At 38.7% G+C, this 16,729-nt stretch overlaps 1 long non-coding RNA gene across 1 annotated transcript; it reads right to left on the reverse strand.

Annotated features, from left to right (window-relative positions):
• Positions 1–8,410: 8,410 nt before the first annotated feature.
• Positions 8,411–10,581, reverse strand: LOC137055934 (uncharacterized). The gene is made up of 4 exons (XR_010900132.1): positions 10,242–10,581; positions 9,667–9,712; positions 9,482–9,533; positions 8,411–9,192 (listed from the first exon to the last, which is right to left on the reverse strand). It is a non-coding gene; the product is annotated as an uncharacterized lncRNA (long non-coding RNA).
• Positions 10,582–16,729: the final 6,148 nt, after the last annotated feature.

Here is a 16,729-nt window from a genome sequence, read left to right on the forward strand (position 1 = left end):
CAGGACACCTTCAGGGGTCTAGTGTAGTCCATACCTCGACAGTTTAGGGCTGTTTTGGCAGCAAATACATGTTATAATGTCATGCCTAATCAGTGTACACAGGGATCTAAAAACATAACTTTGAACAGGTGTGTAACTTGATTACCATTCTATCCAACTGACATTTATACTGCATGGTTCAAGTGACCCAAATCCGATTTTTTCCTCTAATGTGGCAGAGAACAGATATGACATGTGAACGTTTAAGCAGTAAAAAAACCCTGCATGGATTCCGATATCCTCAGATCGGATTCAGGCCTCACTCATATGTGGTAATAAATCCGATTTGAATCGGATATGTGCATTTGCGTCTGCCATGTAAGCGGACGAATCGGATGTTCCCCAGTAAATGCGAGTCATACGTCATTGAAAAAAAGACGGAGGCGAATGACGTCAGCTCAGGTGGACACGAACTGCGATCAAGGGCCAGTGTTGCCAAGTCCGCAGTTTTCCTGTGGAATTAGGCTACTTTAACACAGTTTTGAGTGCAATTGGGCGGGTTTTGTTCTTAAAACCTGGCAACCCTGTCAAGGGCTCTCCTCTTTTTGGAGAGGAGAGCCCTTGACAAGAGATTTGTTTTGCTGACCTTTAAAGATGTGTGGAAAAATGCAGACAGCAAAACATTGTATAATCATTTTGCCAGCGTCCATTGCATATCGCACCGTTTTACTTCCTTTTCCGATTAAGAACGTCTTGATCTGTTTCACAAGTGTACAGTGTAAATGCAAATATCGGATACGGGTCACTTTTAAAAGATGATGTAAACGGGTCGTCAAAAAAATATAGTACCAAATCGGAGTTGTGCAGTGTAAATGCAGCCAAAGTGTGATAACAAGGCCGAGAGGGAGCCAGGACCCATGCATACAACAGATTGAGCACTAGGGCCTGCCTCCTGGGTCACCGTGGAGTTGAAGTGTGCTGTCCACTGCCTCTTAGACCTGTGGTCATTGGATCCAATTCTGGTCCTGTAAATAAATCTTACTCCACTAATGTTCCTGCCCAACTTCCTGGCTCCACCCTCAGTAACTCGTTGCTCTGCACAGACTTCTCTGGCTGCACCTCGACCCTTTACCCGTTCGGCTCTACCACGTTTCTCCTTCCCTCCGGCTTCCCCATCGTCCTTCCCCATCATAGTTGTTCTGATCTGAGCCCTGTCTCTGCCTCTGTCCCATGAGCCGGCAGCTTCACCTTAGGCTTATGTGCCATAGATGTGACCCTTCCTCCGCAGATAGGCTATTTACAGCGCAAGAACCCACCTTCCGGGAGGGGGAGCTACTGTAACCTATGCTCTGTTGCTATGATTCTGTTGGTTGTTAATTCGTTCCCTACGCCTGTTCTTTTTCTACACTGATTACCTCTTGTGTTTATAAGCCCTAAGTTATGTTTGATGTGGTTGTGTTCTCCTAAATTTTATTCATTATAATAAGACTGTTATTAATTCCTTAGTCTCAATTCATTATTCAAATTCTGAGCCACCTGTGAAACAGACTACCGATTCAATATGTTGTTTTTCAGATTTGGTTTACCTGAAATTAATTTGAAAGCAACTATACACCTGTGTGAGTTTATATAAGGTAAAACAAAACTACAAATAAACTTTAAGATGCACTTTAGGTAGGCTGATGTACTAGATGACTAAGCTCAGAGGCATCAAGATTTTCCACAGCAATCTCTACACTCTTATTCTCTTTCTTCATCTCTCCTCTCATCTCTACTGGGTGCATGGGTAATGTCTAGTCACCACGGTAACAAGAGTGCTTGTGCTCTCACTTCAGATCGACAGCGCTGTGTCCATAAACATTAACTATCCTTTGAGATGATGTCAGAGGCCAGTCTCCTGGGGTTGTTTGAAGCAGAATTTCATAATATAGTAGACAAAAGATAACTGATTTAAAGCTACATCTAAATACTGATTACAAAAAAAATATTTCTGTATTGCTTTGTTTTCCTGAAGGTGCTGTAAGCAAGTTTAAGTACACTTAAGTGACCTTTTTTCATCACTTTTATATTATCTCAAAGTATAGGTTTTTTTTATTTTATTTCTTTAAATATACTTTTAAGAATTGAAGTACACTGCCACCCAGTTTCACAGACAAGGCTTAAGCCTATAGTCCCATACTAAATTGCAGGTTTGAGCTGTTTTAAAGGAACACTCCACCGTTTTTAGAAATAGGGCTTATTCAACTCCTTTCCTACATTTACATATGTGGGCAAGTGCATTTTTGTCTCAGTGCATGTATTGTTTTAGTTTGGCAGGGTTGCCGATAACTTAGCTTAGCATAATAAATGCTTCTCCTGTTTAAAATGATATATAGCACTTGATGCTAACGGCTAGAATGGGTGAGAAAAACAAAGAAAAGAATAGAGGCACGCCAGGCGCCCCAAAAATGTTCTGGGTCTGCATCACTATTTGTACCCGTTGTGAATGTGCAGGCCACAATAAGTAATTAGGAGGGGTTTTTTTTTTTTTTTTTTTTTTGGATCACTTTTACTTGGGACATGCTAGCTGGCAACATAGGATTCCGTTCATTATGCTAAGCTAAAACTAGTGGCGCCCCTGCCAAACTAAACAATGCATGCACTGAGACAAAAATGCACTTGCCCACATATCTAAATGTAGGAAAGAATTTGAATAAGCCATTTTTTCTGAAAACATTGGAGTGTTCCTTTAAGATTCACACCAGCTATTTTCTTTCTAAGGCACATTTATAAAAGCTACTTAAACGCCCATATGGATCTAAGGTCTAATCCTGGCTGTGCACATCCAATACAATTAATCACATTCGTTTTCCACAAGGGTTTGTTTGAAATCTATTTTACATTTTCCCTAAAACAAACCTGTTGCTGATCAGTGTCATTTATTCATGTGCTCTTTGTTACGCATTGTTTAAAGGTGCCATCTGTAACAATGTAGGTAAAAATATACTTAAAAAAATGACCTACACGCATAAAAAGAATGAGAAGAAATAAGGGCAATGTTGTCATAAAAAATTTCAAGTTATAGTGCTGCAGAGATATCAATCTTAATTAGCAGTAGCATTACTAGCCCCGGCCCGAGAGGTATCGTAATACCAGTCTCGGCCATGGGAGGCGGTATGCGGGCAACATAACCACCAGCCAACCTGGCGTACTTGAACCTGATGTCAATCGTGTGGAAAGTACAGCCCACTACTTCATTTCAGTTCAGGGAAGAGAGTGGACGGATGGCCAAAGCCCTTGGCCCCTTATCTTATATGATAAAAATAGCTGTTTTTATCCGACCGGAAGAAGTGGAAGTGCGGGCGCCCGGCGACTGTGTCCCATCCCGTCATAATAAAAGGCCCGGTACTCGTGAGCCGTTTAGAATAGGCGCCCTCCAGTGGATGAAAAGTTGCATAGTGCACCTTTAAGGCCTGTGGTAGTACTATGCTGTGTTGCTGAGACACTGTAGTATTGCGTGACTATGCACTCTAAAAACTGCTGGGTTAAAAACAGCTCAAGTTGGGTTGAAAATGGACAAACCCAGAAATTGGGTTGTTTGAATGGGTCCATGCAATGGGTTAAAACAATCCAATATCTGGGTTTGTCCATGTTCAACCCAACTTGGGTTGTTTTTAAGCCAGCAGTTTTTATAGTGTGTGTATAAGCATCAGACCACTAAAGTTTCCTCAATAATACACTCTGACACAAATGACAAACTTAGACACATATTCAGTATTTAGATGTGAAAAAAGACACCTTACTTTGTTTGTTGTTAGACTGGAGTGTTTGTTTTCATTATTTGCTTTGCCACAGGCTGTGTTTCAGCTCTGGTTTAGACGACTGTCACTGCAGGCTTATCTTACATTTGCTTTAATGTCATCCTTGTCTCTCCTTCTCTCAAGCTTTGATTCATTTCTCTTTTAACTATGCTTTTCACCTTGTCAATCTTTCATTCCAGTCTTCTCTAAATGTCTAGATGCAACCAAGCTGTTAAGTAAGTATCATACGCCTTTTTTAAGCTGTTTTTTCATGTACATGTGTTCAATAAAAATATTAGTACATTATTAAAGGGTTACTTCAGCGATTAGCATATGGCTTGCTATCAGTAGAAACCCTGGAGTACATTCTAATGATCGAATGACGTGCGCACAGAGTTGCAGCGGCAAGAGCAGGCAGTTCTTGAGGCGGCCCATCATTGTCCATTTCAGCTTCTAGATGCATATTATTGATGAACGCGATGTTTATTTCGACCCTGCTTGGAGAATTCATCAGCAGGTCAAGTGAGAGAGAGCCCACTTTTGGAAAAGTGTGAAAGCCCTTAGGAGCACAAATCGCAAACTTTTCTTTTCTGTTCTTTTTTGCTGTATGATATAGCCTAGTGTTGTGTAATAAAGGCTTGATTTTTAGGATGAGTTTTATGTACGGTTTTTCGCGTGCATATGATACACACTTTATGCCATATTATACGCACAAACCACCCACCCCACCACCCTAATCCTAGTCACATACATGCTATAAAGTGCGTGTCATTTGCACACGAATAACTGCGCAGCATATGCACGTCAAAACTCATTTTGCCGTATACATTCCATGAGATTGCACAATCGTACTATTGATATGCATTCACATGTAATCGTGTTGGACATTACCGAGCTAGGCTATTTGTGACCGCAGGCACCCTCTCATTTTGGATCAACCCGTGCATCACTGCTGCTTACATCTTTCTCAAAAAACATACATGCAATTCACATTTACAAAGGTTGAAATGAACGCGGGTGGCAGTACAACACCAGCAACTTTATTCCTATAGCCTGCACATATATTAGTGGGCAGATTATTCATTAATAAAGACTTCCCATGATTCCTTGCACAATACTATGTTATGATGACCTCAAAATGCTTTTTCCATAGTGCATGATTTGTAAACTAATGCAGTTTGACATTTACATCACATAACCAGTTTCAAATTGCTTTTCCAACTTAGTAAACTTGTTCGGTGGCTTACTTGGTCCAGCATTGCACTTGCAACGCTCGGATACAAGCCTCTTGAAGCTCAAAGACTTGTAGAAGCAAGCTGAGATGGCATTTTTGCTTCCGCAAATGTTTTTTTAAACTCACATTTAGTCACTGTACGGCAGAAACCTTGGCTGTGTTATGCCATTTAATTGGGCACTTTTTGAAGGTTCAGCCATTTGTAGTGGTGTCCGAATCCATAGTGGACATTATCGAGTGCACTCATACAATTCCACAATACCCTGCCTTTAACGTATGTACAACCGATGTACGTTCACTGGCTAAAGAAGACCTATAATGCACAGTGAGAGTCGCATGCCGAATTAATTCAGAAATCATCCATCTTCCAAAACCTGTGTACCAATGTGGCTACAGCATTTTACATTTTAAAAAGAAATTCATTATGAAGGACCACCCCTAACCCTACTCCAAAATGTACCCGTCACTGGGGTTTAAGAATTTGAATATGAATTAGCCACCAATTAAGCAAAACTTAAAATAAGTTATGAATTGCTGTGAAATTGTGTTGTAATATTATAGAGGTATACATTTATTTTTAATTGAAACATACTTTAGTATATACTTTAAATATATATTAAGTATATACATACTTTTAGAATAGTAAATGAGGATATAGGGATACAGCCTTTGTATCTCCATATTTGTTCTTCTTTTTGTGTTGCTTATTGGCGGTTGCCAAAACCAGCTTATTGTGCATAGTGTGGGGTGTCAATGCGTAGAAAAAGAAAGAAAAAAAAAACAAAACAATTTTTTTTTTATTTTTATTTTTTAGATAATATTATATTCTTATACCGTGCACATGGAAAATTTGACAGCACTTCACTTCCATATTTTGTTGTTACATACTTATTCTAAAATGGATCAAATGTATTATTATTTTCTACAAACAATACCCAATAATGATAGTGTGAAAAATGTGTTTGAAATGTTTGCAAATTTATAATTATATATATATATATATATATATATATATATATATATATATATATATATATATATATATATATATATATATATATATATATATCCCCACAGCATGATGCTGCCACCACCATGCTTCACTACAGGAATGGTATTTACAAGGTGATGATCGCTGCCTGGTTTCCTTCAGACATGACACTTGCCATTTAGGCCAAATAGTTCTTTCTTAGTTTCATCAGACCAGAGATTTTTTTTTTTCTCATGGTCTGAGAGTCCTTCAGGTTCCAGCTTCCGTCTGGCCACTCTACCATACAGGACTGATTGGTGGAGGGCTGCAGAGATGGTTGTTGTTCTGGTAGGTTTACACAGAGAAATGCTGGAGCTCTGTCAGAATGAGCATCGGGTACTTGGTCACCTCCCTGACTAAGGCCCTTCTCCCCTCAATTGCTCAGTTTGGCAGAGCGGCCAGCTCTAGGAAGAGTCCTACTCTTAACTGTAGGACCTTATATAGACAGGAATGTGCCTTTTTTAATATTATCTTTACAACTGTTTTAACTATGCTTCTTTTGAATTTTTTTATTCGTACACATGGTATTCTTTTTTTCTCATGCATATGTTACCACTATTTTAATTAATTTCTATGTAAAGCACTTTGAATTTAGCCTAGAAATCTAGACGCACCCTAGCGGAAGCAAATTTAATCTGCCCGCAACTGTCGTCTAGGAACTCTCAATACACTTCTGAGCTGTATTCCTCACAATCTGGACGGGCCAATCACATCATGTATAGAGTCGGCGGGCGGGGCCATAATGACGACGGCCGAGTTGCGTTTGCGTGCTTCTACACTCTTAAAACAAATGTGTTAAAAACAACACAACTTGTGTTGTTTCCAACACATGTTCTGAGTGTGCTCAGGGACAACACATGTTGTGTTAAATACAACACAGAATATGTGTTGTGAAAATATACACACAAATGTGTTACTTTAGTAAACACATTAATGTGTACTTTTTGTATACATCCAACACAACTGTGTGTTATAGATTTACTATTTATTTTTTACTCTAAAAGATTATTGAAAAAGCTAGATCAGAATACAATATGTACACTTTCATGAAATCACACTGAAGCATTGAATACTGATCATATAGTGTTTATTTAGCTTTTATAAAAAAGTCAATACAAAAATAAGCATTTTAAAAACATGATTCATACAAAACATTAATCAAACACTTCTTTAAATAACAACATACATCAAATATGATTAAAAAACTTAAAAATTGAAGTCAACGAAATCACCACATCACACCACACACACATAATTCATATTTACCTAAAGAGTGCATGTTCTTTCCTTAAAGGGCTACTTCACCGCTTTTTCATATTAAACTATGTTATTTCCTTAACTAAGACGAGTTGATACATACCTCTCTCGTCTCAGTGCGTGCTCTTAATCACTCTGACGCGTGGTGACGATCTGATAGCATTTAGCTTAGCCCACTAAGCCCAGTTCATTCACTATGGTACCAAACAGAGATCAAGTTAGAAGCGACCAAACACCTCCACGTTTCCCCTATTCAAATACAGTTACACTAATAGCTGAACGATCACATATGGTGACACAAAATAAAACGTGGCGCTTTTCTAAGCGGATTAAAAAGGAGAACTATAATGAGAGAGTGAGTTTTTCAGCCGGGACTTTTTACTGCGCCGAGTCGAAGTTCTCTCAGAAGTGCTATTCCACCACACATTATAGTTCTCCTTTTTTATCCGCTTAGAAAAGCACCACGTTTTATTTTGTGTCTCCATACTTGATCGTTCAACTATTGGTGTAACTGTATTTGAATAGGGGAAACGTGGAGGTGTTTCGTCGCTTCTAACTTGATCTCTGTTTGGTACCATAGTGAATAAACTGGGCTTAGTGGGCTAAGCTAAATGCTATCAGATCGTCACCGCGCGTCAGAGCGATTAAGAGCACACACTGAGACGAGAGAGGTATGTATCAACTCGTCTTAGTTAAGGAAATAACAGTTTAATATGAAAAAGCAGTGAAGTAACCCTTTAAATGTCAAATCAAGTTTTGTATTGACAAAAATATTTTCCAAGCACTTTTGACAGCTATACATCGTCTGTTTAAATTAGGCACAACGCTACAATTTGGCAATTAATTCTATAGCATTTGATCGTTTGCAAGTGGACTGGGACAAAGGCAGGTCACATACATTATAAACTGAAGACAGTTGGCATGGATATTGAAGATTATACAGCCAATAGAATTTGAAAAGTTTGTCTAGAGCACAAGTGAGGCTTTTTACATCAAGTGGAAGAGCAATAATAATTAATATATTTGCCACAATTACATACCGTCTTAAAGGGTTAGTTCACCCAAAAATGAAATGTCTGTCATTAACTCCTCACCCTAATGTCGTTCCACACCCATAAGACCTTTGTTCATCTTCACACACAGTTTAAGATATTTTATATTTAATCCGAGAGATTCTGTCTCTCCATTGAAAACATATGCACAATATACTGTTCCTTTCCAGAAAGGGGAAAAAAAAACATCATCAAAGTAGTCCATGTGTGACATCTGTGGGTTAGTTAGAATTTTTGAAGCATCGAAAATAGATTTTGGTCCCAAAATAACAAAAGCTACGACTTTATTCAGCATTGTCATCTCTTCCGTGTTTGTTTTTAATCCGCGTTCACGACTGCGCAGACTCCCTCAGACTATAAACGAAGCTTGTGCGCACCCAAAAACACATCAGCAGCGTCACTGCGAAGGGATATAGACGGTTGATTTAAAACAAACACGGAAAAGAAGACAATGCTAATTAGTAGTTTTCGTAGTGTTTGTTATTTTTGGACCAAAATTTATTTTGGATGCTTCAAGAGATTCTAACGAACCCACAGATGTCACACATGGACTACTTTGATGATGTTTTTATTACCTTTCTGGTCCTTCTGGAAAGGAACAGTATACCATACATACGTGTTCAATGGAGATACAGAAAGCGCTCAGACTAAATATAAAATATCTTAAACCGTGCTCCAAAGATGAACGCAGGTCTTACGGGTCTGAAACTACATTAGAGTGAGTCATTAATGACAATTTTCATTTTTGGGTGAACAAACCCTTTAATGTCCTGTAGAGCCGATGGAAACCAGCTGCGGCTGAGTTGACATTGGCGATCCTTTAATGCCTTCTGTAAGCAGAGACGTCACCCTGGTACCAGCCTACAACAATGAAACAATGAAAAGCATCAGAAATTTTCAAGCAATATTGAAACTTTATTAAAAGCTAACATAATGCATACTGGCACCAGTTCCAATAGAGTATGTGGATGATGATGATGATGATGATGATGATGATGATGATGATGATGATGATGAATGAGGATTAACAGTGTCTATTTGAAATGATTACTTTTAATTTATGAATTGAGTGTTACAATGTACATGTCATTGTCCCATTACCACATTTAGAAATGTGTGCACATGCCACAGAAATAAAATAAATCCTTACCATCCTGCTGATTATCAGCTTTCTCCAGTCTGTCTTCTTTCCCACCGGTCATCTTGGAAAATTCAATGTCCACATGCAGTGAATAAAACAGAAAAACAGAAACAGTGAAATATTAATATTAACAAATTATAAAACAACCTTTGTGTAAAGTGCTCAGCAGCTTTGTTAAACAAGTATTAACTTACCAAGTGTAACGTAATATGATGTGACTGGATCCTGGTCTTCCATTACCTAGTTAAAATATATAATAATAAAAACAACACCATATTATAATGCTGTAATCATATGAGTCATAATTTAAACCAACGAAAAAACGTAAATGTTTTCATCCCGTAATCCATACAACTTTAAATAACTTAGTCAGTGACAAGCTGCTGGCACAAAGTGGCGCGTTTTTTTAAACTAACGTTACACAACCATAGACTTTAAAATACATAACATTACACAACACATGTCGCCACAACGTCGTTTAAACTAACGCATAGTATTTGGTAAAAGCCAAAAGGCACTATTACAAGTTTAAACTTAAGGAACCATGCATTAACCTTTAAGTCTTTTTAAAAACAATACCTATAAACACCTTTGCAAAACGTCAGAGCCCGCTGGCCTAACACACAAACATTCGGTGTGTGGGAACATGGAAACGGCAAAATAACGGTTAAAACAAACAAATTATATTTCCTAGACAATTAACACAAATCTTTCTCATGTTATGTGGAGAAATATGTACTATTTTACGCGTTTAATTAAATTCACTCACCTGAGGGAGACAGAATCGAAGCTGGCCAGCCGTCAGTTTGTCATTGTTGGAAACGGAAGCGACTGCTCATGCGCAGGCAGCGCAGCAATGTCATTCCGGCAGTCCTAGTTGTTTCCCCCCAGACTTGTTAAAATGCGATATTCACATTTGCAACGTGATAAATAAATCCAATAGTTAAAGTTGCCACCACCCATTGACTATTTGCAACAGAAAAGATGCATTTAATGTAAACATACTACTAAATGTGTTTTACACAGTAATTGTGTAAACAGTTGAACACTATATTTACACATCATGTGTCTGTAGTAACACAAAATGTGTTACGAATCCCTTAACACAAATTCTGTGTTCATTTTTAACACATCATTTTTAAGAGTGTAGTAAATCAGCTTTGACTGCGATTCTGGAAGACTTGGAGTTAAGCTTTTCTCTGAGAAAAGAACAAAGAGCGGCACTGAAGTCATTCTTAAAAAGGTAAGATTTTTGAGTTTTGGCGACCGAATGTTAATGTCAGCAAGCTCTGCTTCACCTTTGTTTCTCTGGTTGGTGGAGCACTATCCTATCGCGTGCAGAGGGAGTTTGAAAGACAACCGGTTATCCCGCCCTTCGGATTGAGCCCTGTCAATGGTGAGTTTCCAGACCAAACATCTTGATGTGGGTCTGGCTTGTCAGGCTACTTTGAATTGCCATTGGGTATGAAATGTGCTATACAAATAAACTTGCCTTGCCTTGCCATGCCTTTCCAAATCATACAAAACAAACAACTGAGCTTACCACAGGTGGACAGTTGTAGAAACATCTCAAGGACAATCAGTGGTAACAGGATAATAATAATAATAATAATAATAATAATAATAATAATAATAATAATAATAATAATAATAATAATAATAATAATAATAATAATAATAATAATACATTTAATTTATAAAGTACTTTTAAATAAAATCTCAAAGTGCTACAAAGGGAGGAAAAATATAATAAAGCAGTTAGAGCAATTACGATTTAAGAATTGCATTAAAATCAACACAACAATGTAAACACAAAGCAGTATAAGCATTGAGAGACTTTCTAAACAGGTGTGTTTTTAGTCCCTTTTTAAAAGCATCAGTCGTTTGTGGACCCCTCAGATATTCAGGGAGGGCATTTCACAGGCGTGGAGCAGCGGCACAGAAGGCTCTGTCCCCAATAGTGTGGGTCTTAATCCTAGGGGGATGGAGCCAATGAGTGTTTGTAGAGCAAAGAGAATGTGCTGAGATCTGTGGAGTAATGAGTTATTTAAGACAGGTGGGAGCATTGCCATGAATGCACTGGTGTGTGAGGAGGGAAACTTTATACTCGATCCAAGCGTAAATAGAAAGCCAATGTAGAGACAGAAGAATTGGTGTGATGTGTTCATATTTACGCACTCTCATCACGATCCTAGCGGCACTGTTTTGTATGTGCTGGAGTTTCTGGATGCTCTTGCTAGGAATCCCAAAGAGAAGAGTGTTAGAATAATACAGTTGCGAGGAGACAAAGGCATGAATGAGTTTCTCAGCATCATGAAGGGTGATTAAGAGACGGAGTCTGGCTATATTTCTGACAAAAAGATTTTTTTTTAAAAGTTTTGCAAAGATATTGAATGTAGGCCTCAAAGGTTAAGACCGGATCAAACCTAACACCGAGATTGGTGACTATGGATGATAGATGAATGTCCTGGCCAGAAAATGTAATACAGGTTATGGTGGAGGATTTGATCTGATGAGGGGAACCAATGAGGATGGCTTCTGTCTTAGAGCTGTTCAACTGGAGAAAGTTGTTGTTCATCCACATCCTTATCTCTTTTAGACTGGCAGAAAGAGTTGATAATAATGATGATGATGATGATGAAGATAATGTCGACACCATGAGTGTCAATTTTCAGATATAATTCACCTGAGCTCAATTTTGAGAGTCATGGCAAAGGCTGTGAATACTTCTGTACATGTGATTTATTTAATTAAACATTTTTGCTTTAAAGGGGGGGGGGGGGGGGGGGGTGAAATGCTGTTTCATGCATACTGAGCTTTTTACACTGTTAAAGACTTGGATTCCCATCCACATTTGATGGAGTATTTCTATGTCAAAAATACTCCTTCCGGTTTCTCACAAGTTTCTGAGAGTTTTTTTCAAGTATGGGTCGGCTTGACGTAGATAGAGCGGAAGGTCCTTGTATGGGCCGTAGGGCCTCTTCTCCCGGTATGGTGCGCGAATGTGTGACTAGAGTGAGAGAGGAAATACACGCCCATAAACACTCGCTCATGTGCAGATCGAGTCGTCTGTGAACACTTATGTCGTTATAGTCCGCGCCGCGCTCCACTTTATTCCTATGGGTGACATCAAGCGACTTCAACGCTTCAGCAGAGCATTCCGGGAAGGCAGCGCTGCATTTGAACCGATTTCAACGCAGAAATGACGGGAAGCTTCACAACATCGCTTCAGTCGCGTCACAAAGTGGATTTCCACGGTCACTGCTGTCACAGGACTTCACCAAATCATACCAAAGAAGTGTGTTTTTGACGGAGCGGTCCCAGCGATAAAGGTTCAGTCCTGCTTTGGAAGCAGCCGGTGAGTAAAACTGCTTCTAATGTCTATGCTGTTGGCTATCGTCGCGTGAGTAAACATCAGTAAATGACACGATCGCGTGCTTCGGCATTCAAATGCGCTAACGGTTACTCCATTGCTGTTCTCTATATAACGTTACACTAGTCTGATGTGCAAAACCGTTTTGCTTGCTACTGCTAAGGTTTAGTCGCATACAATAGTCCATAAACCGAATCATGTCCTCATAAACTGTGAGTAAGCACACACAATTGTTGACAGGCCACTAAATACAGTACATACCACAGAGACGGACGTCCTGCTGTTGCTGTTTCTCCTGTTCAATTTATTTCAGCCTCCGAATGTTTCTAGATCATATATTTATAAGCTGAGCTCGATAGCCATGAGTTTCTCCACGCTTGAGGACATCACCGTTTTGTGCGCATTCATCATTCTTTAGCTCCGCCCACACGATACGCCTCCAGGCGCTCTGTTTTTTTTCCGGAAAGACTCGGTACAGCCTATATTTCTTTTATAAATATAATAAAACTAAAAACTTTTCGGAGATATGAAGGATGCAATACTACTCTATAGGTACTCAAGATTGACATGAAACTTAGTGTTTCACCACCCCTTTGATAAATTCGAAGGGGGGGGGGGGTATAATCCATTTTTGAATAAGCACTGTGAATACTTTCTGGATGCACTGTATAAGTTCCTGTTTCTTTCAGATCATTTATCTGAGCTATTCTAATATGTTTACTTCCTTTCTGCTTACTCAATAAATGCACTAAATTCATATTTTTGCTTCCTTTACTTTTGTGATAGCCTAGAAATCTAGTCACATCCTAGCGGCAGCAAATCTAATCTGCCCGCGAGTGTCGTCTAGCAAGTCTCAATACCCTTCTGAGCTGTATTCGCCGTATAGAGTCGGTGGGCGGGGCCATAGTGACGACGGCCGAGTTGCGTTTGCGTGCTTCTAGTAAACACAGAAACAGGCGAACGGCGGTCTTTCGAATCAGCTTTGACCGCAACTCTGGAAGACTTGGAGTTAAGCTTTTCTCTGAGAAAAGAACAAAGAACGGCACTGAAGTCATTCTTAAAAAGGGAAGATGTGTTCGGAGTTTTGCTGACCGGATACGGCGAAAGTTTAATCTATCAACAAGCTCTGTTTCACCTTCGTTGTTCTGGTTGGCGTAGCGCTATCCTATCGCGTGCAGAGGGAGTTTGAAAGCCAACCGTTTATCCCGCCCCTCCGATTGAGCCCTGTCTATGGTGAGTTTCCAGACCAAACATCTTGATTTGGGTCTGGCTTGTCAGGCTACTTTTGTCATTCATTATAATATGATCTGCATTATTTCAAGAATAAGGTCTTGTCTTCATCTAGATTGGTCAGCTATTTAATACTGCCAATGAAACTGAGCATATTTTTGCTTTCTTTAAACATTCTTCTTCGGCATACAGTATTTATGATGTAAATGTTATATTTCAATAAATTACTTAAAAATACCCTCCTGTTCTGTCATCATTTTGTACCAATGTTAGGTTGTGCTTAGTCTTATGTAACTTAATCACTTTGAGTTTTATGAACTTAAATCATTTGCCGCAATCTGTTTCCTAAAACCATTTAAGTAACCATGTAGTTGTTAAGACTTAGTTAGATTTGTTACCTGAATTCAAACTGAATTAATAAAATTAACTTAAAATCTTTAAGTTCAGTTTACTCTTAATAATTGAACAACACAACACTAAAATATAAGTTTTAACACTAAAACAACACAAAAATATAAATAAATTTAACTCAATGTATATGAGTTTTCAGTACTCAAACTTAATGGTTTTAAAACTTAATTGGTTTGAAGCAATTGGTTTCCTCAAATGGTTTGAGTTACCGTAACTTGTTGGGTTTTACAGTGTACCCACTTGAGGACCATGGTGTAAACATCTAGAGTTATTTTTAAATAATTATTTAGTAGCATTTAATAGCCTCTCTATGTGAGTGACTAAGATTTCAAAATAAAAGCTTTCAGCTCAGTCATAGGTAATAGTATGTGTTAAACCAGACTAATATGACCAATCTCATTTGTAATATTTCATTGTGGGCATGTAAAAAACTGAATTTAATGTCCTTTACATTTGATTTGGATCTATAAACACACAACATCCACTCGTCCACACTCCACTTGTTTCATCTTCACTTGTTTTATGCTGGTGCCCATTTCAATAAGAAGGTTCAAACAAAAAAATTGAACTCTGAACTGAGTTGACTTACCCTGAGATTGAAAACTGAGTTTTGGGATTTAGAACAGCTGAATTTAGTTAGTTCAACTGACTTTGAGTAGACTGACTCAAAGTTTAGCATGTACACCACAAATGAAAAGCCATGAACAATGGAGCTCCGAAATTCACCATGGCAACAGCACCCAACAAAAGGCGTTTGCATACTTCCAGGTCAGTACATAAGTTTAATTTTTAATTAGTTTAATTAAGTATAATTTTTATGGTATCCCACTGGCAAAAAGAATGTGGTAGCAGCTAAAACATGACATATAAAAACATAATTCAATCAGGTAAAGCTTTAAGAATAAAATGTTCATGGGTGTAGGTTTCAATTATTATGCAGTGTCTATTTCAATGTGCAGCAGCTTTTCCCACATAGTCTAATGCTCTTTTTCACATAATTAAATGTTCTCTAATCCACCTAGTTACATTTCTGAATTAGGGTAATGAAATTAACATTTGACTTCTACTCAGGCCAGCCAACAGCAAGAAGGCAGCAGCTCACAAAACACTAGCACCACTGACAGATAATGAAGAATATTAAAAACCAAAAGGAAATAGAGTAAATTATTTGAAGGAAACATTTATTGCAAATCTATAGTGGTGGTTAATTATTTCTCAGACCCTTCCCTCTGGCATCCTTCCATTCCATACAGTAATCGAAAAAGTGTAATGATGGGGATGCATCAATGCATCAAACCACTGGGAATCCTAAAGTAAATTCTAATTATTAGGGTACTTTTAGAGGTATATCAAGTGAATGTAAGGATCCAGTAAAGGATATACCATTTTGGTCACTTTGACTGTGTTCTCATAATGAAATATGCGCAATGTATGAATGTCTTAATTAGTACTTTTCTTCAAGTGGTAGATAATTGTACTTGTTTGAAGTAAAATGTGCTTACTTTAGATTTAATTAATAATTTTCAGATATCCGTAATTAAAATAAGACAAACGTACTGAATAAATGAATGACATATTTAAACACCACTGACGCTTAAAAAATGGGGGAGGAGACAAATAGAAACTGGGTTTACCAGAGAAAATGCCTCGGTTACATATGGTCACCCTTGTTCCCTAAAGGAGGGAACAGAAACGTACGTCAGAGATGCTAATGGTATCACGCAAGGGAGACCCAGTCATCTTCGAGTGTACTAAACGTGCCTTACCCTGAGTGCAGTGTTCGCATTCCGTGCCCCGCCTGCACTGTGCGGGTATAAATACGGAAGTAGACACCACATCAGATTGCTTTTCGCTGAGGTGTCAGTTGGTCACTCTCGACATATGTCAGAGATGATCTGACAAAATGGGTTCCCTAACAAAACGTCATGCTGCTGGCCCCTTACAGCGCCCCGCATATGCTTATGCAAAGAGAAAGTGGCCCTTTGGAGAAAGGGAATGCTGCGGAGCCACATCCTGCCCGTAGGGAGGTATCATGTGGGAATACACATATATGTACTAGCCAATCTAGGGTAGTACAACATACAGGTATGGCATGTCCTGGGGTGGTTCCAGCCTGTGGGGTGGAGAGCACACCGTCAAAAACGGCAAAGCGTACTCTGTTGAGGGAAAGACATCAACTATCAGGGTAGACCTACCATATACAGATACACATATGGGGTCACCGCAGGGACCCAGCATAATAC

The sequence above is a fragment of the Pseudorasbora parva genome, chromosome 21 (assembly GCF_024679245.1).
Source record: "Pseudorasbora parva isolate DD20220531a chromosome 21, ASM2467924v1, whole genome shotgun sequence".
In the NCBI taxonomy this organism is placed as follows: Eukaryota; Metazoa; Chordata; class Actinopteri; order Cypriniformes; family Gobionidae; genus Pseudorasbora; species Pseudorasbora parva.